This window comes from Thermobia domestica, chromosome 12 (genome assembly GCF_964235325.1).
Source record: "Thermobia domestica chromosome 12, izTheDome1.hap1.1, whole genome shotgun sequence".
In the NCBI taxonomy this organism is placed as follows: Eukaryota; Metazoa; Arthropoda; class Insecta; order Zygentoma; family Lepismatidae; genus Thermobia; species Thermobia domestica.
The window spans coordinates 62,016,438-62,044,145 of record NC_137465.1 but is presented as its reverse complement, the minus strand read 5'-3'; the positions used below and the strand labels follow the sequence as shown (position 1 = coordinate 62,044,145).

The window sequence follows — 27,708 nt, the reverse complement described above, 5'->3', positions numbered from 1 at the left end:
CAGTTGTAATTTATTGATTAAAATCAGTCAACTGTAGTCTGTGACAGCCCACGGTGTTGAGAAATTGGGTAATAATTAATTTTTTACGTATGTTTCGTGTTATATTTGCAAACTGTTATACATGGCATACCTACTTTGTGACGGTTACTACCAAACAAAATAAAAATGAGGTGATTCTTTCTAGTAGTATTTTGAAGAAATGCTCGTGACAGAAAATTTTCCTTTTTCGTGGAATCACCCATATATATATATATATATATATATATATATATATATATATATATATATATATATATATATATATATAAGATTTAACCAAAAAATGTTATATTTTGAAGATAAACAGGTGTCAAGTAACAACAGACTCTAGGCATTATACACCATCTCATAACCAAAAAAATCTTTGAACCTCAACAAAACTAATCTCAGCACATACTTCCATATGTGGGATATGGATAGCCACCGTTACCCGTGAAGATATTTACAAATTGACTCTAGTAACGAACTCAGCCGAAATAATTATTTTATGTGTCTTTTGCAAGAAACAAAATGTAAAAGTTCTGTTTCGTTCAAGAGCTATTATGTGGAGTAACGTCAAGTTCCACTAGCATGGAGCAACGTCAATAGCATTAGAATCTTACACATTCCACTAGCGTGGAGCAACGTTAACAACATTACAATCTTTTACAGCGTGATCCTAATAAACTGTTGTAAGTAGGTAACAATTTACTGTGTCCATCTATAATTCCAGTTATTTTAGTTTCTCGAACATCAAATCACTGTAGGAATGGCTTGACGTGAGGGAACTAATTTCAAATTCAACTCTGCTTATATAGTTCTTCTAAATTCCATTAGCTTTCTGCTGTCTGAGGATGTAATGTGTTAAGCAAACGTTCCTTGCCGTTTTCGTTCTCTTCTTGTGTGCTTGCCGATTGATGTCATCCATCGAATCTAACTGATTGATATCTTAGAAGTTAGTAAACAGAGGATCGAAATAAGAATGTATGATTTTTTTCTTAAGTGAGTTCCGTTTCAGAGTGTTAAACTGCGGTAGACTTCTAAACTATGCGAATTCAAAACTCAAAACTTGAAGTAGATCAACTGTAACTATTGGTTACAATAAAGAAATATGAACAAAGATAGAACCTGTTCCTCATACCAAAAAGTCATTAAGCCTTCTCGCTATTTCTAACTGTTTTAGTTGTATAGTGATAAATACTGAAACCAGAAATCGTTAAGTTGAACCACTTCCGGTTTTAGTAGAGGGTTGAGAGAGGAGATAGAACCTACTCTTGGAATGCTGATTCGATTGAAAGAAATCACTTCTAGGTGTCTCTTACAGTTTTTGTTCTATGGAAATCAGTATTAAAACCGGAATTACTTCGGTAAATTTTAACCACAACCGTTAGAGCAGGGTTGGCAAAAAAGCATGGTTTTTATTGAAAAACCAAAAAAGCCGGTTTTTTGGAGTTTAACCCAGGTTTTTTTTTGGTTTAAATAATTTGCTCTATGTATTCATATCATATATGGACAGAAATAAGTTTGTTTCGCCTTGGTGTTATTATGCAACAACCGGGTTATGCTGGAAGGATCACATAAGCTTAAAGCGGAATCCAAACCGCTTCTCAGCTTACATCCGAGAGAAATTGTCCTCCATTTGAACCCAGAAGCAGGACTAATTGGATACAAATGCGATACGTCCGCCGACTCACTCACGAAGGACTCCTGATAAAAAAATACGTTGTACTGATCTTTACATACTTGTTAATATAATTGTCACGAGTAATTTCAGAAGGACAAAAAGATAAACAGTTGCACAAGTGAAAGCATTATACAGAATTACATATGGAGCATTTCAAAATACTACAGAGTACAGAACTAATTTAGTCCAAGATAGTTAACAACGACTGTTATTAATCCAAGTTAAAGAAATACGACGACTTAATTTGCATATCAATAAGAAAAATGAATAAAGATACGAATTGTTTGAGTCCACCTGTAACATTTCATAGAATTATGCTCTCTCGGTCATCTCACGAACAACCGATTCAGAAAACGATATCCTGTAGCTGTATGTTACAGGGGTAGATCGACTCACACGGATTGCCTAAACTACTGGAAACACACTCACTCCAGCGGCGTTTTTACTGAAGACAAAAAATTCAAGTGAAAGATTTAATGATTCCCCCCTTCTTTTTTACATTCTATAAAAAATTCAAGTAGTACTGCTACTTCTGCAAGACTCCTGCGCAAGTCTTGGTCTTGGTCTTGCATCCCTTGGTCTTGGTCTTGCATCAGGATTTCTGGTCTTAGTCTTGCTCTTGCATGCAAGACTCTTGTACAAAGTGCAAGACCAAGACTCTTGCGCTCATCACTAGATCAATTTTTTTTGGGGGGGGGGGGGCAGTCGGAAAATTGGTAAAATTTAACAATGCACTTACAAGTAAGGGACCATATGGTTGTCGCGCAAATCAGATGCAGACATACGCCATCTGATTGAGCATGAAAAGATATGGAGAACAGAAATTTAAGGTGCTAAGGGCCATAGGGAGCGGAGCGAGAAAAGAGGAAACATTGAATGTCGGCAAAATTGGAGAAAGTCAGGAATGACGGGAAAAGTTAATTTCGTGCAAACAGGGAAAGAAAGTCAACCAAAAGAAAGAAACTAAACATAACAAGGGCATCAAGGACGAAGAAAGATCATAGTCACGGTTGCCATCCGGACCGCAGTGTTGCCAGCGCTAGATAACATTGATATGGAAGATGTAGCACAGTATAGCAATTCATGCACAAGGAAAAATATTAGTAACACAAAAGACAATTGAAAAAACTCTGTACACGTGCGTAAAAAGGTTTAACGTAGTCGTGAGTGAATATTACACCGGCGTGAATATATAAATGGAGGAAAATAGAGAACAGTACGCACCACTTGTAGTTTAATTGCAGTTGACGTGAAGATCACGAAGGAATGCGTGGTCAACACACAAACATTTCTCGCAGTGAGCACAGCGGATGAAAGCAAGCTGATCACACGCGTCTCTGCAGCACTCCTCTGTGAGTCCTTTTTCAAAGCAATATGCGGAAGGTGTTTCAAACTGTCCAGGATGTTCATTGGAGTAGCCACATTTGAAAAACGCAAAGCGTATCATCTTTTGGAATCGCCTAGAGGAAAACTGGTAATGAACAAATGACGGAAGGCGGAGAAAGCTCTCACGTTGCCACACATTAATATTGGGGAACACTAACGTATCTGTGATGAACTTCACCATGTTTTTGTATGGACGAAAGAAGAACACATCAGCAGGTTGTATAAGGCCTGTACATTTCGGAGGAATCAGCTTTTTGTAGAATTGAACACCGTTAGGAACTGTCATGTTGTAAAGAATGTCATCTTTGTTTGGAGTCCAGGAGTCAACCAAAAGCAAAACACGAACCTTACCCTGAAGATCGGGTCACAAAACTTCTTCCAGGAAGATTTGCAAATCCCGGATCGAGCACAAAAGGTTCGGATCCCTCGTTAAATTGTAGCTCCCATCCTTTATACGTCATTATCATCCCATGGAAGGCAATAGCAAACCACCGTGGGTTCATCCAGCCTAGGGACCTTCAGGTCAAAACCTGCCTTCGGGCAGAACACCGATCATCATCATCATCATGGAACGATGCTCCCAAACACTTTCGTTTCTGTGTTATAATGTGTACCCCCTTCACTTTCATTTCTATATTTGTCCTCCCTCATGTACATTATTCACTCACGACTATCGTTAAACCTTTTTACGCACGTGTACAGAGTCTTTTCAATTGTCTTTTGTGTTACTAATATTTTTCCTTGTGCATGAATTGCTATATTGTGCTATACCTTCCATATCAATGTTATGCAGCGCTGGCAACACTGCGGTCCGGATGGCAACCCTGATTATGATTTTTCTTCGTCCTTGATGCCCTTGTTATGTTTAGTTTCTTTCTTTTGGTTGACTTTCTTTCCCTGTTTGCACGAAATTAACTTCTCCCGTCATCCCTGACTTTCTCCAATTTTGCCGACATTCAATGCTTCCTCTTTCCTCGCACCGCCCCCTATGGCCCTTAGCACCTTAAATTTCTGTGTTCTCCATATCTTTTCATGCTCAATCAGATGGGATATGTCTGCATCTGATTTGCGCGACAACCATATGGTCCCTTACTTGTTAGATATAGTTATGTCATTATTCATGAGAATGAAAAAGAAGTCTAACTTTCCAAATAGCCACATTTTTGTTTATAAAATTTATTCCAGTTTTATAATTTTTACATTGCCTTTTAACATTTAACAGGATTAACAGGAACAATATTAGTGGCATCGATTGTCTTTTGATTGTCATTTATTTTACTGCCTGAATTTCTTGTAAGATTCTAGTCATTTCTTCACTTTTTAAACGAAGACCACGTAAAAATATACTACATATCTACAAGCCAGAAACTGGACACTTAATAATGGGAGTCCTATTCGCATTCTTCTCGGGACACTGGGCAACTTCCTGAAAAACGGACAATTCTATTCAAGACGGGAAATGTAGGTCCCTATCGCGCATACTCAACACTAAGCGAAGAATGCAAGTTATAAGGTAAAGGTGGTAATAATCGCGTATTTCATTAACGAGCAGTTGCAGCGGCCCGTGTGAGGTTTTGCATGTTTGTTCATTATTATCACAGTGTTCTTAAACGTAACCGTCATTTTCTCAACCTTAGACTTTTTTTTTTGTCAGTCTCAATGTATTGATTTGAGAAAATGCTTTACTAACGATAACTTTTAACTTCAAATCTATATAGAGGTCCTTCGTGGCTAAGCGGTTAGCACAAGCACCTTTGGCGTGGGAGATCTGGGTTCGATTCCAGGCGGGAGCTCGTGTTCGGATTCCACTTAACCAGTAGGCCCCTTCTCATATAGCCTCGCTGCTGAAAGGGACGTTAAACTCGCAATCAACTCAACTTCAGATATATATATATATATATATATATATATATATATATATATATATATATATATATATATATATATATAATATACAAGGTGGCCCAAAAGTAGGTATTCACCCCTGCATTAATCAAGTATAACACCCTAGTTTACTTGCTTCGGCTGTTCCGAGCTTAAGATGTAAGAAAAACGGCGTTAAGAAAAAATAATAATGAAACTAAGTTTACCTGAAGGATAACAATAAGAAATGATATAAAATGCAATGAGCTGATCAGTACGGTACAGTATACCTACTTACCTACTTTTGGTCCAACCTGTGTATATATATAGACTATCATTATTTTCTGAAAAATATATTTGCCTTCTTTAGCTTGTATCACACTGACATATCCTCATTTGTAATGTTTTTAAAGAGCAGATAAGATTTCCTTAAATTAACATATAAACATACCTCATTGCAGTGCGTGTGTGTATGTATTGTATGTGTGTTGTAGTGAAGAATTCCTTTCGAACAACCTTCACACTGAACAACAACAACTTATTCACATTAGTGTGATAAGAGGAACAAGGAAAGTGCGCGACCTTCATGTCAGTGAGAGTTTCTTCCATTCCTCAGTGTTTGCCAACTGGAAGAACACATTTACCTACAACTGAGTAATTACCCTTAAAATAACAGAACTGCAGTTTTTTACGACCGAAGAGTAAAACTTCCTGTTGTGCACGATTGTAATATATACCTCATTTGCAAATTTAATGTTCCAAATTTAAGTGATTTCATGTTTCTTGGAATTAATGGCAGTATGTCATATTTTGACTAATTTTAGTCACCTAAACACCACTTCGCTGTTTTGAAGCTATTAATTTTATTTTAATTAATCAATTAATTATTGTATTTCATTTCTTCCGCTATATATACAAGAGTGTTTCCCAGTTTTGAAAAAAAAAAAAAGTCGTCGTCCATTAGTTTTATTTTATTTTATTTTTTTAAATGTTGGAATTTAAAGCACCTAATATATACTTTTCTTCCTTGTACAGCACTTACGGAACGAGTGCATTTTAAATCAATTTACCTCTGACATGTTTCTGTGAAAGCGTGCAAGCGAAATAACAAACAAATGTGTATTACTCTTGTAATTGAAATAAATACTTTTATCAATACGTAGAGATTGGCAAAATGTTGAAAAATAAAATTAAATTCAAATTTTAGAAAGAAATTCATAAACATGAATTTCTATTGCTTTCAGTACCTCCATGATGACAGTTATTGTGGATTTGTGTCAGCGCACTGCTGTGAAGACTAGCTGAACTAAACGCATATTTTGTAGCTCCTTAGTGGATATAGTGTCTAGAGTAGAGGGGGGCAAGAGTACGTGGGGGGTAAGGATACGATTCCCTAAAATCAGGTGAATATATTCGCGTATGGCAATAATGCGTCACGTGGAGTTTGATGTTAGTGGCGTCTAGAACCTAAACAAGTTTGAGTGTGCTGCGGCAAACTACAAGCTATCTAGGTAATTATTTATGTTTTTCTAATAGTTTGATATAATATTGGGACATAAGTAGTTAATGAATAACTTACACAATTTTATAACGATTTCAAAGTACTATAAAGCGTTAGTTTCTAACATATCCATTGTTTGACAGGATGGAGTAAATTGACTTTCTTCCAACAGTTGGCTGTACAACATCACGGGAAAGTCAATTGTGTAGTGGGGGGGCAAGAGTACGCAGATACCTACGGGGCAAGGGTACGTGTGCGTACTCTTGCCCCTTCTGTTCTATGAAAAAGAATCCAATTTGATTTAGAACTAACAATCAAAAAAGAATATAGATTCCGTTGTAATAGAGAGTGACGGCAAACTTTACGAATACTGGTTCCCAAATGTAACCTCTAATGTTAAGAATTCTGAAGAATCCTGATATTTTATTATGTACGAGGAACATTTTTTTTTATTCTAAATACCATTCCTTACATAACAGTATCTAAGGTGGTGTTTGAGTTTTCGAAACAGATAAACGTGTGAGATAGTGACATCTGCAGTTATTGAATAACGTTACGCTTGCTTATTTTAAGCAGGTTTCAGAAATACTACGCTTTGTCCTCTTTTATCTTAAATGTCAGTAGTCTTCAGTAATAAATTTCAATGGGCCTTATGCAGAGTCGTTCTGGCGCGTGATTAGTGCCATACTAAAAAGTTCGACTACCGTATGTTTCCTGTAGTGGTCAGTCCTTTAGTAATCATACGTTAAAACGACTCTGCATAAGGCGGTATCAGTCCAATGATTGGTATGGGATTCTATAAAGATATATGAAGCTAACATAACCTAACATTTGACAATATGTAGCTTCATCAAGGATAGGTCGAGAAGTTTTAAAGTTACCCTTGTAGGTGACAAGGATTCTGTAACTGATGAAATAAGCTGGAAATATATTTTTATAAAGGGTCTAAATATTATCTGATTTTTTTTTTTTTTTTTTTTTGTATCCTATGCATTCCCATTACTGATATAAGGAGAATTAAGGATTTTTCTTTTCTTTTTTTGAATGAGAATCTGCAACGTCTTTAGGTACAATAAAGCCAAGAGGCCTATTTACCGAAAAAATGGAGAACGAATTAGTGTAATATATCACATTACTGGATCAATTATTCTATGAATTAACTTTAAAAGATCTAAGAAGAATGGCATACAATTTTGCTGAACGTAACTAGGTGCCCCATATCCTTTAGTCGTGTGAATCGAATGGCAGAAAGAGATTGGACAGAGTTTTTCCGTCGTAGACATTTAACAATTGCTTTGCAACAGCCTTCAAAGACTGGTCTGGGGAGAGCTCGTGATTTTAGCAAGCCAGAAGTTGAATGTTTTTTTAATTGTCTAAAAGATCTTGTAAGACAAAACGTCTTTTCTCCACGGGATATCTACAACATGTACGAAACTGGAATAAATACGGTTCCTCATAAAGTTCCAAAAGTCGACAAAAATCAGTTGTGAATAAAACTATATCTAGTGATTTTGGAGTTAACATAACAGCTGTTTCCTGGTGAGTGCATTTGGTTCCTTTATTTCCCAGATATTTCCCAGAAAACGAATGAAACAAGAATTATTCGATGGCTCGCTGCCGGGTTCTGTGGGAATGATATCTGATTCTGGTTCATCAACTCACAACTTTTCGTAGAATGGTTATATTATTTACACCAACATGTGCGAACAAATTCGGTTACGAAAAAGGTATTTTTACTTGTTGACAATAAGACCTCTCACATTTCAATCGAAGCGATTGATTTCTGCAGGCAAAATAGGATAGTGATGTTGAGTTTACGACCAAATCCCAGTCATAATTTGAAACTATTAGATCGCTTTTTTTTTTTTTGACCCGATGAAATCCTGGTATTCAACTGTGTGTGATAAATGGATGAGGAATCATCCATCCCACATAATTCCAAGTTGCGAGTTTGTTTACTGAGGCTTACTACAAAAAAGACTCATAAAATGCTTCGTGTGGAGTGTTGTACTGTATGGGGCGGAAACGTGGACATTACGTAAAGGTGATGAAAATCGACTGGAAGCCTTCGAAATGCGGGTGTGGAGAAGAATGGAAAGAATTAGTTGGGTCGAGCGGAAAACGAATGAGAGAATGTTAGAAATGGTGGGTGACAAAAGAACACTTTTAGATATTATTAGGAAGAGGAAGAGAAACTGGTTGGGGCATTGCCTAAGAAGATATTGTATCATGAGGGACGTCCTAGAGGGTATGGTGGCGGGAAAGAGAGGGAGGGGGCGAAGGAGACCACAATGAATGGATGATATAAAAACAGAAAGATCATACGCGAAGACGAAGAAGTTAGCGGAGGACCGTGGAGCATGGAAGCTTCTCAGCTGCGGCAAGTGACCTGCCAATAAAGGCAGAATACCTATGCAAGGCGCACCTTGCTGGTTTAAATTTTATATATATATATATATACTATGTAGATTTTAACTTGTTAAATTAATATGGAATAGATTTATTAAATATACCAGGCCTGGTCTTAAATTATAGGTGTACATAATTAATCAATATATATGTTTAGTAATATTATATCTAGTAAACTGTGTATTTAACTTGTAAGTTCTTGTAATTTATATAACTCTTCTTTAGGTTGGAAACACTTCTCGCTGGGGCTGCCGAAGCGAATTTTTTTTCTTTTTTTCTTCAAGAGGAACTTTTGGTTCCCCGCACCCCGCGAGTTGCCCCTTAGTTTGTCTTTTCGAGAACGGCTATAAATACGGACGGGAATTGTGTAACAGGGCTTCACTTTTTTGAAGACAGCCCCAGAATGAGGTGGCTCGGTAGGTTCTGAATGAGGACCAGTTTATCCGGAATTCTCTTTAACTTTTTTGATTTTTGCCAGAGTTATGTGGCAGTAGAGGATGGTTCATATTGAGAACCAGGGTAGTCAGTGGATAGGAAACCACTCAGTAATGTGGTCTTAGGGTTGGTTCTAAGTCGTGATCAAGGTTAAGGATTTAGTTTTAGTTAGTTTCTAGTAAATCAGTTATATTGAAATTTATAAACTTTGTTGTTCGATTTAGTTTGGGATGGATTGAGAAGTGTTTTAGATGGTTGTAGCTAGGGAATTAATTTTGTTAATTTTTCTTTTTTCTCTCGATTCCCAATTAGAGAGGGATAAGAGAAGGATAGAGGGAATTGGACAAAAATGATGTTCAGTGGAGTACACAGTGGGTACTCGGTTTGTGATAGTTGGTAAGATGTCCAATAGTCTGGACTCCATATAATTTTGACGCCTAGTCTTGAAATATAGACGAAGCCGATAGAGTATTTCCCTGATCAAAGAATTTTCCCGGATTCAATATACGGATCCAACAATACCCTTAACCTAACCCATACCTAACCTTAAATTATTAGCTAGTCTCCTCTGTGGAACGGATTCAGGTAAGATGAGTTCCAAGACAGGGAATTAGGTGACGCACTCTATAAATGATTAGCAGTGCTGATAGAAACTAACTAAGGAGTGTACTAACAGCTTGTAAGAGAACGCGAGTTAGTAACTCCACAGGCCCATCCTAATTAGTCACTGAATGGACAAACTAGAGATTCAATTAACAATTAAGACTTCTAGTCAGGAAATTAGATTTTATCTTAGAATTTCATAAATTAACACCTTTTAAATTAGTTAATAAATAGTTAAATTTTAAAAGTGTCTATGATTTCTATATTAAAAAATCGTATCCGAGAGTTTGAATTAGTTAAGTAAAAATCCCCTAGACATTTTAATTCTAAGCGAGTCACTTTGCACTTCCAGCTTCTCAATAAGTTAAAGGAAAGAGAAGGAAGTCCTTGAGAGAACGGTAAGATAAGGAATCAATTAAGTCTTCGCTCAGGGAGGAACGCGGAGATAGTATAGTGGAAGGTAAAGGAGGGAGAAGAAGAAGAATAGAGATAAATTTTGAGGATAGTACATTTCTGGTTACTAATATATTCAGTAATACCCTTCTTTATTCATGAATTGGATTATATTGGGTTCTCAATCAATGGATTCATTCTTTGAGGAACGGGAAGCGTAAGGAATAGATATTTAGAGTAGCGTTGCGCGCTAAGGGAGCGCCTGTTGCATATTGGTGGCACATTAGGTTAATCAACGACCAATCGCACCTATGATGATGATGACTACAACGCTGCAACCATTGGCATCCAGCCTTCAAGAATCTGGAGTTGTCCTACTGAATCCAGATGTGTTCACTGAAGAAGATTTTCTTCCTTCTATTGTGGATGTGATAGACTTAAATGTAGAAGGCAGGTTTGAAGACAAAAGCATTCCTGAAGCAAAAAATCAAGCATCAGACCTGAATAGAGCCCAAAATCGTTCATCGATGATTCACTGGAAGTAAAAAGGGACTCATGCGGTGCATCCAGATCAAACACTCCTTTGCCAGTTGCTCGTTCTCCTCCATCTGTTACCAAACCTTTAAACAGTAACGCTAGATCCTCACTAGAAGCAAGCAAGAGCTCATGCTGACTGTCCACTTCAAAAACTCTTCTGCCGGTTGCTCGTTGTCATTCATCTGTTACCAAACCTTCAACCAGTAACACTGGATTCTCACTAGAAGCAAGCAGGAGCTCATGCGGATTATCCACATCAAACACTTCTCTGCTGACTGCTCGTTCATCGGTTACCAAACTTTCAACCAGTAAACTAGATCTTAACTGGAGGTAAGCAGGGGCCGATGTGGACCATTTACACCATGCACTCCTTTGGTGGTTGTCAGTCCTCCTCCAACTGCTACCAAGCACTCAACCAGTAGATCTTGATCTTCTCGAAGTCAATCAGAGATTCTGACATCCTCTCCTTTCGAAACGGCGCCCTCCAAAGAGCAAAGGCAAACATCATCTTGCACCAGGAAAGCTACAACCGAAGTTGTAGCTACAACTCCTCAGGTCAGTGAGGAAGTAGTGTACGAGTATCCATTATGCAATATCATTTACAGTGATCCACCGATAGAAGACTGGATCAAGTGCGCAAGATGCCATGAATGGTGGCATGAACAATGCACATCATATAAAGGAGTAGGCACCTTCATCTGTGATAATTGTTAATGCTCTTTTGGGTGCGTACTCTTGCCCCTTTGATTTCGTACTCTTGCCCCACATATAGGGGCAAGAGTACGAATTTAAATGTTTTCATTTTATGAGTTCTACTTCCTCTAAGAATAGAGGTATATAAAAGTTGAGTTCACATTTCGTAAAGGAGAGTTCAAGTTTTGTGTTCCATGTAAAAGTTTTCCGTTGTAACTATTTTTTACCAAAATATATAAATTTAATTAAAATTTGCGTACTCTTGCCCCCCTTTCCTATACTATGGTTAGCAAACTCTCTTCGGCATGGGATAAGGTTCGATTTCCAATAGAAGAACGTGTAATTCAGATTCTACTTTAAACAATAGGCCTACGTCTTAGTGCTGAAAATAAATGGGCGAACGAATTACTCAGATGAATTACTTAACAAACGATCGAAATCGAATGCACTCCTGAATTGAACACACCGTTAAAGCATTATCGTATCTCTGTTTTACAGGCTAATAAAGATAATAATATACAAGAAGTGAACTAAACGTTTCACGTATCCGTTTCAAACTACAGTGTTAATAAGTGTGTATGTATGTAAATAGTTATGTAACCGGATGATTTTTACAGAATCTACTGCGAAATTCAAATTAGATAAAATAAATAGTGCAGTGTTGTCAAAATTAATTCTTTTCCACTTACTGAATAAGTTGAATTCTTTGTACTGAGTAAAGTACATATTGTAAAGTGTTCTATAGTATCTGATGAAGGATATGTTATATATCCGAAAGCGTTACACATTATAATTTAAAATACAGTGTGTGTTGCTTTGATATAGACATATATATATATATATATATATATATATATATATATATATATATATATATATATATATATAAATTTACAATATCAAATACAAAGGCATGGATAGTGTTGTTATATGGATACTAACGTCAAAATATAAGGAAAGTTATATAGTGAAAAATCACTAGATGACCCCAAAGCCGGTGTAGGTGGAGAGTGCAAATCCGATTTATCCGCTACTGCCAATGTAATTTCCCACTTGTTCAACTCTGGAGGCGCTACTGATCGCCTCTTCCTAAATTGTTGTAGAATAAATAGAGTCAGGCTTTCCTGCAGAATTTTAAAAATGGATTAGTTGAGTGTTGGACTAAATTAAGGAGGATGCACCCACCGTCATAGCCATAGCCAAGTAGGAGCTACGAGTATGATAGTATGCCATGTTTTATTATTATTATTATTATTGCCGCGGTGGCTCATTGGTGTGTAGGGTCCGAGGTTCGATCCCAGGCCACGCTGAAGGGGTTTGATAATGGACAAACACCATATGTGTGTTGATTTCTCGGAACTCTCCCGGGGCCACGGTGGCTCAGTGGTACAGCGTTCACCTCTGGTGCTTGGGGTCCCGTGTTCGATCCCAGCCCCCGCCAGATGAACTTTGTATTGGACAAACACCGTGTGCGTGGGTTTCCTCGGGGTTCTCCCGTTTTCTTCCACTCTTCATTCCACCATTTCATTTATTTCTCTTAATCATCGTCTTCTTTAGCCTAACCGGCATAAACGTGGGACGTAAAACTCAAAGATTTCATTTCATTTTTCAAATTATTCATTTACTTTCTACTTTGCAAATTAATTTTGTGTTCTGAAGAAGAAACTTTCAGTAAGTGCTAACGTAATAAGTAGACAGTAAATATTAATTTACCTTACGATTCTCAGTTCAGCAATTTTCTACTGTAAAACTGAATTGTCTGTACTTCTATATCTAATAACTCTTTCAGCATATTACAATTCAGTAGATTAGATTTTTGTCTACCAAACCAACTTTGCGTCGCAGTTTTGGCTGAGTGAATTTTAAGCTTGTATGTAGACCACCGTACAGTTAATAGGAGCCGGAACTGAGCATTTCTGTACTTGCCATTAAAGCAGACAAATACCAAAACAGTTGTAGTGGCGCCGGTTTTCTTGTAACTTTGTGAGTGCCCGTTCAAGTGTGTGTATTTCATTGTCATATACAGTATAAACTTTTACACGGAAAGGTCGCATGTAAGGTACTCAGATCCAACTAAGACTCAAGCAAACTTTGAGGCGATATGAGGCTCTTCAGGCATCCAGTATTTACACCCCTGATCCGTCCTTCCGTTGTCTCCAGATTTTCTCGTCACCCGTTGCATAACTAAAGACAAGGCAGAAATTTTGATCTGACATCAAATTCTTTCAATAAAAACTTTGAGAGCTTGTCTGTAGGGTATGTTGAAAAGCGAGTTTCTATATGTATTATATCCCAGTTATTCTTCAGCAATATTTAATGGGTCTTCTATGTTGAAACAAAACTTTAATGCCACTCTGTTGTTGACGAATCTGTCTTTGAAGGCATACGATTGATAATAAAGAAGACGAGACCTGACGGAGGAAGAAAGAGAAAGAAAACGGGTTTCATAATATGTTTAGAGCTAATATGTCATTCTCCTATGATTAAATATTATCTTGAATGGTGTGAAACAGTCAGTTCTATGGTTACTTCGTTTCCGATAAAGAAACCTACCTACCTACCCGAATAGTCGCCTTATGTCCTTGGAAGCTGGATTCTTTTCAGTTCACGCAATTCTTCTTTATACTTCGGAAGAATTAGATGCGAATGACTCCTTGAAAACATAGAAACAGTGTATACTAGTTAGATCTGCAGTTGAGATGGAATTACGTACATTTACTGATTTAAAGGAAAATGTATTTACAGAGGCATTAAATACGATTAATTAAAAATAAGGGGAGGGGTTCCAAAGTTTCTGCATAACATGAACTCTTTTTCTCATGTATTTTCGTATGAGCTCTCATGTTAAGAATAAGCTTCGGAGCTCACAAATAATAAAATACTGCATATATTTTAGACAAGAGCAATTGTTATGTATTATTAATTAATAACATTTAAACATTAGAAAGACAACAGTGTTGGTTGGAACGAAGCAGTCAATATCAAATATAGAAGGAGAGAAAGTAGAACAGGTGACTAGTTTCCTATACTTGGACAATATTATTAATGAGAACGTGAAGTGCTAGCGTGAAATAAAAGCAAGGATCGGAATAGCGAAATCAAGATTTAGTTAGAAGAAATATGTACGTATTTTGTGGGACAATGAGTTAAAAAAAAAAGCATAACATGTTTCATGTGAAGTATTGTATATTGTTCAGCAGAAACATAGACATTACGCAGTCAGTGAACTAAAATAGGAAATTTAAAAAAATGTAGGTTTGGAGAATTAGCTGGGTCGAGCGAAAGGCAAATGAAGTGTAACTAACAGTAAAGGAGAAAAGAATAATTTTAGATGTAATTAAAACGGAAAAGAGACTGGTTGGGTTATTGACTGTGAGAAGAAACTGGATTATGAAGGCATACTAGTAAATTTACTGGTAGGAAAAAGAGGGAGGGGTGAAAGGCTACAATTAATAAACATATTAAAATTCCTACGTAAAGACAAGGATTAGCAAAAAAGCTAGATAACGTGGAAGTTTCAGAGTGTGCTGTAAGTGGCCTACCAATAATGGTTGAATGATTATTTGTGATCATGATGATGATGATATATGCATGACTTTTGTCTATAAAAAATGAACAATGTGTGTTTCATCATCACCTCAAACTATTGACTATACAGGGCTAGCATAAATGATTCATTCGTTTTGAAAAGGCTATATTTTTAAAAGTATTACGCGTACACACATGAAAGATATGAAATGAACTATAGACTCACCAAGTTTGTATTGCGTGGTGGCAGAAGTCCATTATGTTTCCGATCGGGCGTGTCAGTGTGGCAGTACGAGATTAGTACCCAGGCCCGTGCTGGCCCACCGGGACACCGGGACGTGCCCCGGTGCGCCCTCCGAAACATCACCTTTATTTATACTGTATAAAGGTACAAGTTTTTAGTAATAAATTCTTACAATTATATTGGTAAAGAACCCTTAAAAGGCACAGTTGCGCCCTTTACATTAGACGCCCTTGCGAGACCACATCAAAATGGACGATTTTATTCACTCTTCTGTATACTACAGTCCTGTACAATACATACATACAGTTACTATTGGTATAGAACCCGTGAAAGAAACAGTGCGCCCTTTATATAAGGCGCCCTACGAAACATCACATTATACCCGTGAAAGAAACAGTGCGCCCTTTACATAAGGCGCCCTACGAAACATCACATTATAGATAAGTTTTTTTTAGTTGTTCTGTATACCAGGTTTGTATAATAAATTAAAATAGTGGCTGTTGATAAAGAATCTGTGAAAGGTACAAGGCGCCCTTTACATAAGGCGCCCTGCTCATTATCACATTATAGACATATTTTTTAAAAAATATATTCTTCTGGATACCAGTTTTGTATTATATAAATTCATACAGTTGTTATTGGTGGAGATCAGGTAAAGAGTATAAACACTTAAAAAAATAACTGTAAAGTTATGTAGCTGTAAAGCGAAACAATGTGATACATTAAGAATAGTTCGGATAGTCAAACGTACGATGAATTCATGAAATACTACATTGACACTAGTCTCTAATTTACGATTTTTTACGGCATCGAAGCTTGCACAGTCTTAATATGCATCATCCATATATCAAAGCATATTGATTGTTCCTGTGTGTTTTAAAGCAGTGTTAGGATAACCAGTACCTATTGTATTTCTAAGATATAGCTATATTAATTTCTGTGAAATATGGTCTTCCTGTCACCACGGCATGGCGCGTCCTCAGGTTGTAGATCGAGGAGAAGGCCTCTAGATATAGAGGTTAGCTGTGAATATACTGAGTAAGCAGTCGCGGACAGATGACAAGGGATGATCCTCCAGCTTGGGGATTTGGTGTATGGCGAACAACCTTATTCTGTAAAAAAGAAAAAGGCTTGTTCAAATATATTCACAGAATCCTCGGATTAGAACTGATAACTTGGCACGAATTCAGCAAAGTAAAATCGACATGAAATTTGGAACATGGAATATAAGAAGTCTCTATAGGGTAGCGGCGTTAAAATTTGTAAGGAATGAGTTTAGAAATAGAGGATAGACCTAGTGGGGTATCAGGAAGTTAGATGAGAAGGAAACGGAGGAGTCAAGTCGGGAAATTTTACGTTCTTTTAAGGGGAACGAATTAAAAATTACCAACTAGGAACAGGGCTATCTGTTCACAAACGAATAATATTAGCAATTACATGGATTGAATTTGTTAATGATAGATTTTCTTTTACTTCTCTTAAGGGTCGGTGGTGTAATATTTTGTTTTAAATGCACATGCTCCAACATAAAATAACGATGACGATAAAAAGGACAGATTTTACGAAAGAATAAAACGCGTATTTGACCATCTCCCGCAATACCATATGAAAATTCTGTTAGGTCGTTTCAATATGAAGGTACGACGACAGGGTATTTTCAAACCGATTATAGGGAATAAATGTCTGCATAAGAAAGGTTGTGACAACGGCGTTAGACTTGAACTTTGCAACATCCAGAAACCGTATCGTAAAGATTACAAAATTCCCACATCCCGACATTCATAAATATACTTGGATTTCATCAGATGGAAACACACATAACCAAACTGATCACGTTTTAGTAGACAGAAGAAACCAGTCTAGCACAACTAATGTTCGGTCGTTCAGAGGAGCTGATTGTGATACTAATTACCACCTGGTAGCAGCGATAATAAGAGAGAGAGACTATCGTTAAATAAAGGAAATATTCAACATCTGAAAACGGAGCGGTTTAATTTAAAGAAATTTGAGGAGATTCAGGTGAGATCTGAGCCAGATTAAAGTGTTAAATAGATCCTCGATTTCAGAAGGTTCGGAATGCACTAGTGTTCAGGATACTTGGTTGAAATTAGAGGTAACATTAAAATTTCAGCAAAAGAAAAATTGGGGCACGCAGAGATACGTAGGAACAAACCATGGTTCAACCAGGAATGCACTAATGTAGCAGAAAAGAGAAAATAGAAGAAACAGCGTTGGCTAAAAAATTGGAACGAAATAACTACATAAAGTTTCATTGTCATCTGGCGGAAAGCTCCCAAAATTTTTAGAACAAAGAACGAGTTTTGAAAGCTAAAATTAATTAACTTGAAGATAATAGTAAAAAACAAAAACAAAAACATTCGGGACATGTATAAGGGGAGCAACGAATTTAAGAAAGCATATCAACCTCGTGCTTATATATTAAAGAAAGCCAACGGAATAGTTCTCACTGATAAGGATAGCATCTTAAATGGAAAGATTTCTTTGACGATTTGCTTAGCATATAGCCAAAAACTAATGTTAGTGGAGAAAGTGAAATGAACATAGCATAATCGTATATTCCAGAACATATTCAGACAGAAATAGAAATCGCTATTAGAAAACTAAAGAAACACACCTCTCCGGGTGTAGACGAAATTCTGGCTAACAACTTTAGCTGGAGGGGAAAAATTGTACAGCAAGATACACAAACTCATTCTTCTTATCTGGAACAAGGAGGAATTACCACGAAAGTGAAAAGAATCAACCATTGTTCCAGTTCAGAAGAAAAGCAACAAAACTGATTGTAATAATTATTGAGGCATTTCTCTTCCGTCAACATTAAATAAATCCCCTTAAACATTCTATTAGCAAAATTGACTCCATACGCAGATGAAATTATTGGAGATTATCAGAGCGGATTTAGGTAAAATCGATCAAATATCGACCAGATATTTACCATTCAACTAATACTTGAAAAGAAATGGGAATATGATATCCTGCCCCATCAGTTATTGACTTTAGACTCGGGTAGGAGGGAAACATTGAACAACATGCTTATAGAATTTGGAATGACGAAAAGGTTAGATTAATTAAGATATGTTTAAATGAATCCCAAAGTAAAGTTCGAATAGAGAAATTCTCGTTTACGAGCTTCCACGTTGAGAATGGCCTAAAACAAGGAGATGCGTTGTCGCCATTATTATTCAACTTTGATTTTTCTTATAGTGTTCTCCGAAACAAAGACAGCAATCAGGTCCTAGAGCTGAATTGTATTTACCAGGTTATGGCGTATGCTCATGATGTAAATTTAATAAGGGATGACAGGAGAACAATAGAAAGAAATGCAGAAATCTTAATTAACGCTTGCAGGGATATGGGCTTAGAAGTAAATACAGAGAAAACTAAATACATGGAAGTTTGTCGGGATCGTAATACTGCATTTTATGGATCCGTTAAAATACCAGATAATGTTTTGCTTTCGACAAAGTGGATACTTTCAAATATCTAGAATCATTATTAACAGACCAAAACCACAATCACTAAGACATTTGATGTCAACTGAAAGCAGGGCTTTCGTGTTATTATTTAGTTAAAATTTTTTTGTTGTCGCGAATTCTGTTGAGGAATTTGCAGCTTAAAATATAAAACGATAATCATGCCTTTTGTGCTGCAAGGTTGCGAAACATGGTCACTGACTGAGGGAAAATCGCAGATTGAAAATATTTGGAAACAAGATTCGAACTCCAAGAGGAAAGGGAATGAGGAATGGCGAAAACTTCATAACGAGGAAGTGCATAATTTATAGGGTTTGCCAAACATTGTTAGGGTCATCAAGTTTAGGAGACTCAAATGGGCAGGTCATATAACTAGAATGGAAGAAATTAGAAACGCTTTCAAAGTTCTACCTGGAAGTTCAAATAGGAAAACGACTATTAGGAAGACCGAGGGGCAGATGGGAGGACAATATTAAAATGGTTCTCGCAGAGATTGGAACATAAAGTAGAAACTGAGTCCAGTTGGCTAAGGACAGAAATCAATGGAGAGCTTTTGTAAACGTGGCACTGAACCTCCAGTGTCCATAGGCAAATAGAACTACATTAAGTTGTTGATATATTTATCTTCTTTTTATTTGACAGAAATGCTGTTACAGGAACTATAAAGTTTTTCTCTACTGAAGGATTTCGATTCGAGGTTTTCACAAATTAGCTATTTACGTTAATACTAAACAAATTTGGTGGTGATTTTGATATTAAATGGCACCCATACTTTCTTTCAAAGTCTGTACATAAGATTATATATATATATATATATATATATATATATATATATATATATATATATATATATATATATATATATATATATATATATATATATATATATATATATATTCCCGTTTGTATGGGCGCCCTTTTAGTAGACTTGTCCACCGCCCTCATTAGTATCCCAGCACGGGCCTGTTAGTACCTGCCGAAAATGGAGGGAAAGCAAGCAAAAAGACGTCGAGTATCGTCAGGACGTGTCTTGTCACCAAAGGGACACTTATTGGTGAACATTTGTAAAGGGTGTGTAAACTTGGTGAGTTTGCAAAAACTCGCAAGCAATATTTCTGCGGGCATTGTAATTAGTCCTAGCTTGGGACAGTACAATAAGGTTTGCAACTTCTTGCAAGTGTTAATCAGTTTATCAGAACGAGGTTAATATTTATATACGAAGAGTCATCCCACTTATCGCATCGTGGGATGAGTTTGAATATTTCCTCCTGGTAAAAATCCTGTCCTTGCATATTCAGCCACGTTGTCACGAAGTATTTCACCTCCTCGTCTGAAGCTAAGCGACGGCCTCCTAGTGCTCCTTCAAGCGCGATAACAGGTGAATCGCTTGGAGTGAGGTCCGGACTGTAGGGAGGGTAGAGTGGCCGATGATGTCCCAGCGAAACTGCTTCATCAGCGTGGTCTTCTGGGCTGTATGCGGGTGCGCGTTTTCTCTACCAGCTACAAACTTTCGACACCATTCTGCGAGATACTGACGAGACATTACGATCTCTCCGTAAAGCTCTACTAGCTGCCGGTGAATTTCAGCCGCGATTACATGTTCCGCCCACAGAAATCGAATAACTGAGCGGACTTCTTCGCGAGACCAGTTTTCCAAACGAGTCGCCATTTGTGTTTACTTACAACTAGCGCTGAAGGTGTCGGGTGGCTGAAACTCCGCTCAGTTCGGGGTAAAAATGACTCCATTTCTTACCTTGAAAGTACTTACACTCTGAGTACTCTCGTTGAAGTAAGTAAACTTACAGTAATTAAGTGTTTAGAGTATTTAGAGTCTAAGCACTTTCAAGGTAAAAAATGGAGACATATTAACATAGTACTTCTACTCAATATTTGCCAACTCCATGTATTCAAATTACCGCACACTCCTCCCACATATTATTTATTTCTACTAATTCTAAGTGTATTATAGCATCATCAGTATATAAAATATACGTAAAGCAATGTAACACAATCATCTTGCAGAGGTAGAGAATTTAACCATTGGAATGTTATTGCATATCGAAAATGAAAATACGGCTAACATTCTTCCGACAATTTTTCATAGAAGTTGAAATTTTCGTTTAGCCTCACTTTATCCTAAAACTGATCTTATTAGGATGTGGACGTACAGGTTGAACGTGGCATATCCTCCTACTAGAAACCGAATTCAGGTTTCATTTGACGTATATCAACAGTCCATAACCCCTTTAAGGATTTATGGTAACTTTTGTTACCATGACGTAGTGTTGTCTTTGACCCCTTATTTAGGTCCTATTACAGGCATTTAAGCCGGTTATATATATATATATCGGGTGTTGCAAAATAAGTGTTACAACTCTTGGGAGGTGACTTCACACTGAAACAAGAAAAAAAGTTCTCTTGAACTTTCGGCTATCGGGCATATTTTCGGATCTACAAGGTGCCGAAAGCGTGGGAAAATTACTTTCGAACGCCAATAGTTCGGAAACTATCCTACGTAAAGAGGGCGGGTAAAAAATTCACTGAAGATGTCATACCTGTATTGAATTTTGCATGTTTCACAATCCTACCATGCACGAGCAAGGGATTCCCCAAAGGAACGTAGGGAGTACCGGATAATCTGCCAAATGAATATTGGTCTAAGTGGATATGAATTGATAGGGTTTCTACCAGGTAACAATAATTCGTTTCTATTAAGTCGATGTCTGGAACAAATACAAAATGGTGGGCAGGTTCATGGCCGTTGTGTGTGTTTGCATAATCACCAGGTACGGATGTTGGCCAACAGTGACGTTCTGAGTATTAAGTGTAGCGAATTTGTACTCAAATGCTCTAGAAAGACATCTGGAGTGTCGGTAGAGCACAACAGATGAAGCAGGGTGATTCACATTTGTGGAAACACGTAACAAAAAATGCCCAGAAATGCACTCATACTAAGTAAACGTGAGTTCAACGCGTCGGAAATGTAAGGATTAGCGTCAAGAACATATGATTCCCTCACAATTCACCAATATGATTCCCTCAAAAAGGTGCAATATGATGTGCACGGTTGCATACTAATAAGGATGTAACAACTGAAGCCAAGTTGAAATTGTGCAAGGGGACTCACTAAAACTGCGTAAACTAAATGAATGTCAGTAGTGGGATCGCATGATCGATATTGAAATGTGGCCAATGTGTGTGTTGATATCGACATATAGCTAATGGACAAATGTCAACATGTCTCACTACTACTGGGACACCGTCCCACGTACGAAAAATAGGAAAATAACTACTCGGGTCTTGAATCTGAGGCCGTGGGCTCCCAGTAGAATTGGAAACTGTGACAACGCGAACGAAAACGATCGCTCTAGCTCTGAGGCTCGAGGGAGCCTCACTTTCTCTGTATTCATTTCTTTGAGGAGTACCCACTTTGTTTGGCAAGCGCTCTTGTACAGCCTCCCGATATGCTTGTTTGTTTCATTTTGTTACTCCTACTGCACAGTTCTAAACAATCAGAGCTTTAAGACGTTTCTTCCTATTTCTCATGTCATTTTATTTTCCATATGTATAGTGTTACATGGGCGAAATTGGTTCATTTTCGTCTTTGTCTTGGCATGTGCACTGTATGTAAGATAGTCATTTCTGGAGGTATTTTCCTATATTTCGAGTATATCACATGTCCCAGAAGACGTGGAACATGATACAAGTTTGTTATTTTCACGCTCTATCAGAGTTTGAACCATGGATTAAGTGATTTCTTTTCATATGTGTCGACTGTGGGACAATGTCCCAAACAAAGAGGGCAATTGATACAATCGTGTTCTAGTTATGTTATACTAAAAAATGCACCAGATATAATAGCAGAATGTATAACGTTATTTTCCTAGTTTTCGCACGTGAGACGGTGTCCCAGCAGTATGAGACATGTTGACATTTGTCCAGTAGTTACATGTCGATATCAACACACACATTGGCCACATTTCAATATCGATCATGCGATCCCACTAGTGCCATTCCTTTAGTTTCCTCAGTTTCTTTGTGAGTCCCCTAGCAGAATTTCAACATGGTCTCAATTGCTGCATCCTTATCCGTATGCAGCAGTACACATCATATTGCATCGGTTTGATAGAATATTATTGGTGAATTGGCAATGGCTTTCATATTTTTGATGCTATTCTTGACATTTCCGACGCTTTGAACTCCTGTTTACTGAGTATAAGTGCATTTCTGGGCATTTTTCGCTACGTGTCTTCACAGATGTTGATCACCCTGCTTCATCTGTTGTGCTCTACCGACACTCCAGATGTCTTTCTAGAGCATTTGAGTACAGGTTCGCTACACTTAATACTCAGAACGTCACTGTTGGCCAGCATTCGTACCTGGTGATTATGCAACCACACACAACGGCTATGAAGCTGTCCGCCATTTTGTATTTGTTTCAGATATCGACTTAATACAAACGAATTATTGTTACCTGGTAGAAAATATCAATTCATATCCGTTTAGACCAATTTTCATCTGGCAGATTATCCGGTACTCCCTACGTTCCTTTGGGGAATCCCTTGCGCGTGCATGGTAGGATTGTGAAACATGCAAAATTCAATACAGCAGGTATGACTTCTTCAGTGAATTTTTTACCCGCCCTCTTTACGTAGGATAGTTCCCGAACTATTGGCGTTCGAAAAGCATTTTCCCACGCTTTCGGCACCTTGTAGATCTGAAACTATGCCCGATAGCCGAAAGTTCAAGAGAACTTTTTTTCTTGTCTCAGTGACAGAAGTCACCTTCCAAGAGTTGTAACACTTATTTTGCAACACCCGATATATATATATATTATATAAAAGAGAACGCACAAATCCTTTGTTAGCTCATCACGCTAATACGGCTGAACCAATTTCTTTCATTTTTGGGGGGTTATTAGGATTTGGACCCTAGATGGTTTTTATCATATCACTTTAATTTTTAATTACCAGTGTCTTGAGATAATTGACCATTCAAGTGTCCATAACGTACAAATCCTTTGTTAGTTCATCATAGGTATAAAAATAAACGTATTTATATGCAACCCGCATGACCGTGTCACTCGGCGGGTTAACATAAATGACAGGCGCTATAATGTTAACATTTACTGCAATTTGAAAGCGAAAAAGTAAAAATTATCTAAGTAACAAAGTTTATTGCGTTCCGGGGTGACCGCAGCGAAGCGGGGTGAACGCTGCTAGTATATAATATAATTGGTCAATCAAGCATGGCCTGAAGAACACCCCAAATGCGTTTTGGAACCGGATGGTCAATTTGGCGGCGCCGAGTGTAGGCGGAGGTACGTGACTTTTTTTTTTCTTAAGAGAAATTTCAAAAAAATTTCACGTCCTTAGTTTTTAAGATATCATATTGAAATTTTGCATACGGGATTGTGTGAATCTTTGACTATTTCTCAATTTTCTTTTGAGATTTTTACGTGAACTCTGGCCTAGGACCGAGGGGCGCAAATATTCGGTGAGGATGATTTTTTAAGAAGTTCCGGTTTCTCGAATTTCCTGGTTCAAGTGTATGATGCAGACATGTGAGTGGTACCGTTGGAAAGGGCGCGTTATACTGAAGAAAATGGCGTTTGAACCATGACCCTAGGCCAAATAGTACTAATGCTGTAAAATTTTAGAATATATATAGGCAGAGTATTGTATCTATCTATCTATCTATCTATCTATCTATCTATCTATCTATCTATATATATATATATATATATATATATATATATATATATATATATATATATATATATACGAGGGTTATTCGGAAAGTAAAGAACGTTTTTGTATAAACACTTTAATAACTGATATACAAAGGCGAAATTTGTGTTACATATAGTTGCCGTGTAAATTTAAACACTTGTCATACCGTGGTACAAGTTTTTCTATGCCTTCGGCATACACAGTTGCCGCCAAACTGTTGAACCAATCACTAACAGCTTCCTTAAGTTCATCATCACTGCCGTAGTGGCTTCCACCCAAAAAGTCTTTCAACTTTGGGAATAGGTGGAAGTCACTGGAATCGCCTATCCTCTTGAATTTTCCGCTCAATTCTTCCTTTGAGTTCGTCAGTCACAACAGAAGGCAGGCCCGAGCGTTCCTCATCGTGCACATTCGTCCGTCCGTCATTAAACGTAATGCACCACTTACGAACTGATGCTTCATTCATTACATTTCCATACACTTCAGTGATTTGTCTATAAATTTCTATCGGACGCACTTTTCTTGCATTCAAAAATCTTATCACACTACGAACTTCACACTTGGCGGGATCAGTAATTGTATCGCACATTTTACAGTCGCACAGCGAAGCAATAACGGACCGTAGCGGATCGCAGCTGGTGCCAGACTGAGGCTAAAGCATGCCCAGGTCAATAACCCAGCGGCAGCGGGGGTGGGGGAACACGCGCTAGCGCAAAACGTTCTTTACTTTCCGAATGACCCTCGTATATATATATAATATAAAACGAGTCACCTTCAGACTTTTCAAATTGTTTTGACGTCCTTTTGTTTTCAAGATAGAAGATCGAAATTTTGCACACGCATTGTGTACATAACTACGTATTTTTCAAGAGATTTCCAAATCCCTACGTAAATCCAGGCCCGGGCCAGAGGAGCGCAAAAATTCTGATTTTTTAAAAAGATTCCCGGTTTCCCAATTCCCCCCCCCTTTTTTTTTTTTTTTTTTTTTTTGGTGGGTAATACGGACAAACAAGTGGTACCGTTGGAAAGATGTTCTATTCTGAAAAGAACGAGGTATAAACCATGATCCTACGATAAATAGTAAGGAAGCAGTGACTGATTCTAAAATTTACTTCAGAAAGTGGAAATCCTAAAAGGGTTAAAGGTAAATTCTAAAGTGAATTCAAATTTGTTTACAGATGTTCACATAAGACAATTATAGATTTAGTGTGAAGAAAGAGATAGAAAGAGAATTGTATTTGTCACATTGTTTCTTCTAAGCATATTTTCGAGGAGGCCCTCTGGACTTCCCCTTCCCTTGCCCCCCTGTTTTTTTAATTCGCGGACCGGGTGAAACACTCGCCATTTGCCTATCACTGATGCAGAGCATTAAGAGAAAACTAATTAAAAAGTTGCACAAACAGAATGCGCTGGTGATAGTTCGAAGTAAATAGTATAACATGTACTATGTTTACATTCAAGACACAAAAAATATTATTTCTGCATTATTGACTTAATGACCCTTACCCTGAGTAAGAGTGTAGGAAACTGTCATCAGGTAGAATATTCAGATAAAGGATTCTGCCCTTCTCAAGAATTGACTTCAAGCAAGGATCAGTTGAATGACGTCAGGCAGTTATGGCGTCAGAACTATTAATTGTAACAATAGGCTATTATAATAGTAGGCTTACCGAAATGCCTACGAGTTTCTTAAACCTAAGGAAAAATTATGTAAATTTTAATGACAGGCGCTATCTACTTTAATATATTAAAAAATAAAAAAAAATTGCGATGGCCGGGAATCGAACCCGGGTCAACTGCTTGGAAGGCAACTATGCTAACCACTACACCACCATCGCATTGATTCGTTAGTGCTTATTGTAATCTTGTCATTCAGCGATTTCTAATTGCTCCGGTGATAAATTGAATCGAGTGTCTTGTCACATTTTCCTTCTCGTTTTTTAAAGGCTGGACTATATTTATATTTCATGCCGCATAACCGATAAAAGACAATGATTACCTGAACAACTTGAGCTGGGTGATATGCATGGCAAAGTGAATACTATTGTAATTATTCTCGCTTTCCATATTGTATCATGTGCGTATATTATGTTGTATAAGAATGTGATATTTTCAGTATTTGTTTGGTGTTGAAACACCCTTTTTCTGCACCAATTTTGTGAAAGTCGAAATACTATGCACGGGGTTTAAACCCGGTACAAGATATTGATTATATGCATCACAAAAGTTAAAGACGATGTTTGTAAATGATACACTGTTTTGTTCTACTGTCAGGGATAAATCACTGCAGATACCAATCGATATGCAATGTTTCTTCCAGGCATACTTTCGGGTGGGAAATGTTGTTCCCGGCGTTGGTAAACCACCCACTACGAGCTATCGTAAATCGTGCAGGTTTACTTTTGGCGCATTACTCGAAATGATCGTTGAAAATTATAATTATTTCAGTAATTTCCTTCTTACTGGCTTCTAAATGATTTGCGACAAGAAAATATCTCAGCGTAGATAAAATTCAAGGGATCTTCAGAAGCATACTTTAAAAAATTATAATTGTTTTAAGATTTGCATATAAATACGGCGTCCGGATGTACGGCATAAACACTAGTTCAAAAACACAAACCAACTTGTGCTAGGTGGCCAGTAAAAAGCACAATTGCTATCTAACGAGTCAGGGCAGAGCGTAGCTGGGAGCCCAAGCAGTAGCGATGGACTGCGTCTGAAGGAACCAGGCGCATCAGCGACGGTGGGTATACACGTAAGCGAGGGTGAAAACAAGTGACTTTTGTCAATGATATGGGCTTCAATAGCACATGTCAGGATTTCTTACTTGTAGCACTCCACTACTAAACATAAAATACACTGATGCACTGATCTTCTGTAGGCTACACTGTCCAAAAATACACTGATGCTGGAAAATAGTAATCTTTTATATGAACTCACTTGTTTTATCGGTCGTAAAACACTTGTAATGATTTTACACTAGTAACCTAAAATACAGGTTTTTACAGCAGTATATTTGTAAATCTAAAGTACAGGTGTATTACTTTGTATTTAATTGTATCGCCAGCAGAAATTTCATTGTAAATATGCCTTTTTATGCAAAGTATTGAATTTTACTTGTAAATCTTCCAAATTGTGGTGTGCCAAAAGTGAAAAAAGCACCCAGTAAATTACCAGATAAATCATTC

At 37.3% G+C, this 27,708-nt stretch overlaps 1 protein-coding gene and 1 non-coding gene across 3 annotated transcripts in view; one reads left to right on the top strand and one right to left on the bottom strand.

Moving 5' to 3' along the window:
* Positions 1 to 27,708, top strand: part of LOC145666485 (uncharacterized) — a 500,852-nt gene that overhangs the window by 58,258 nt on the left and 414,886 nt on the right. The window lies entirely within an intron of this gene.
* TRNAG-UCC (transfer RNA glycine (anticodon UCC)) lies at positions 26,287 to 26,358 on the bottom strand. Its single transcript has one exon. It is a non-coding gene; the product is annotated as a tRNA-Gly (tRNA).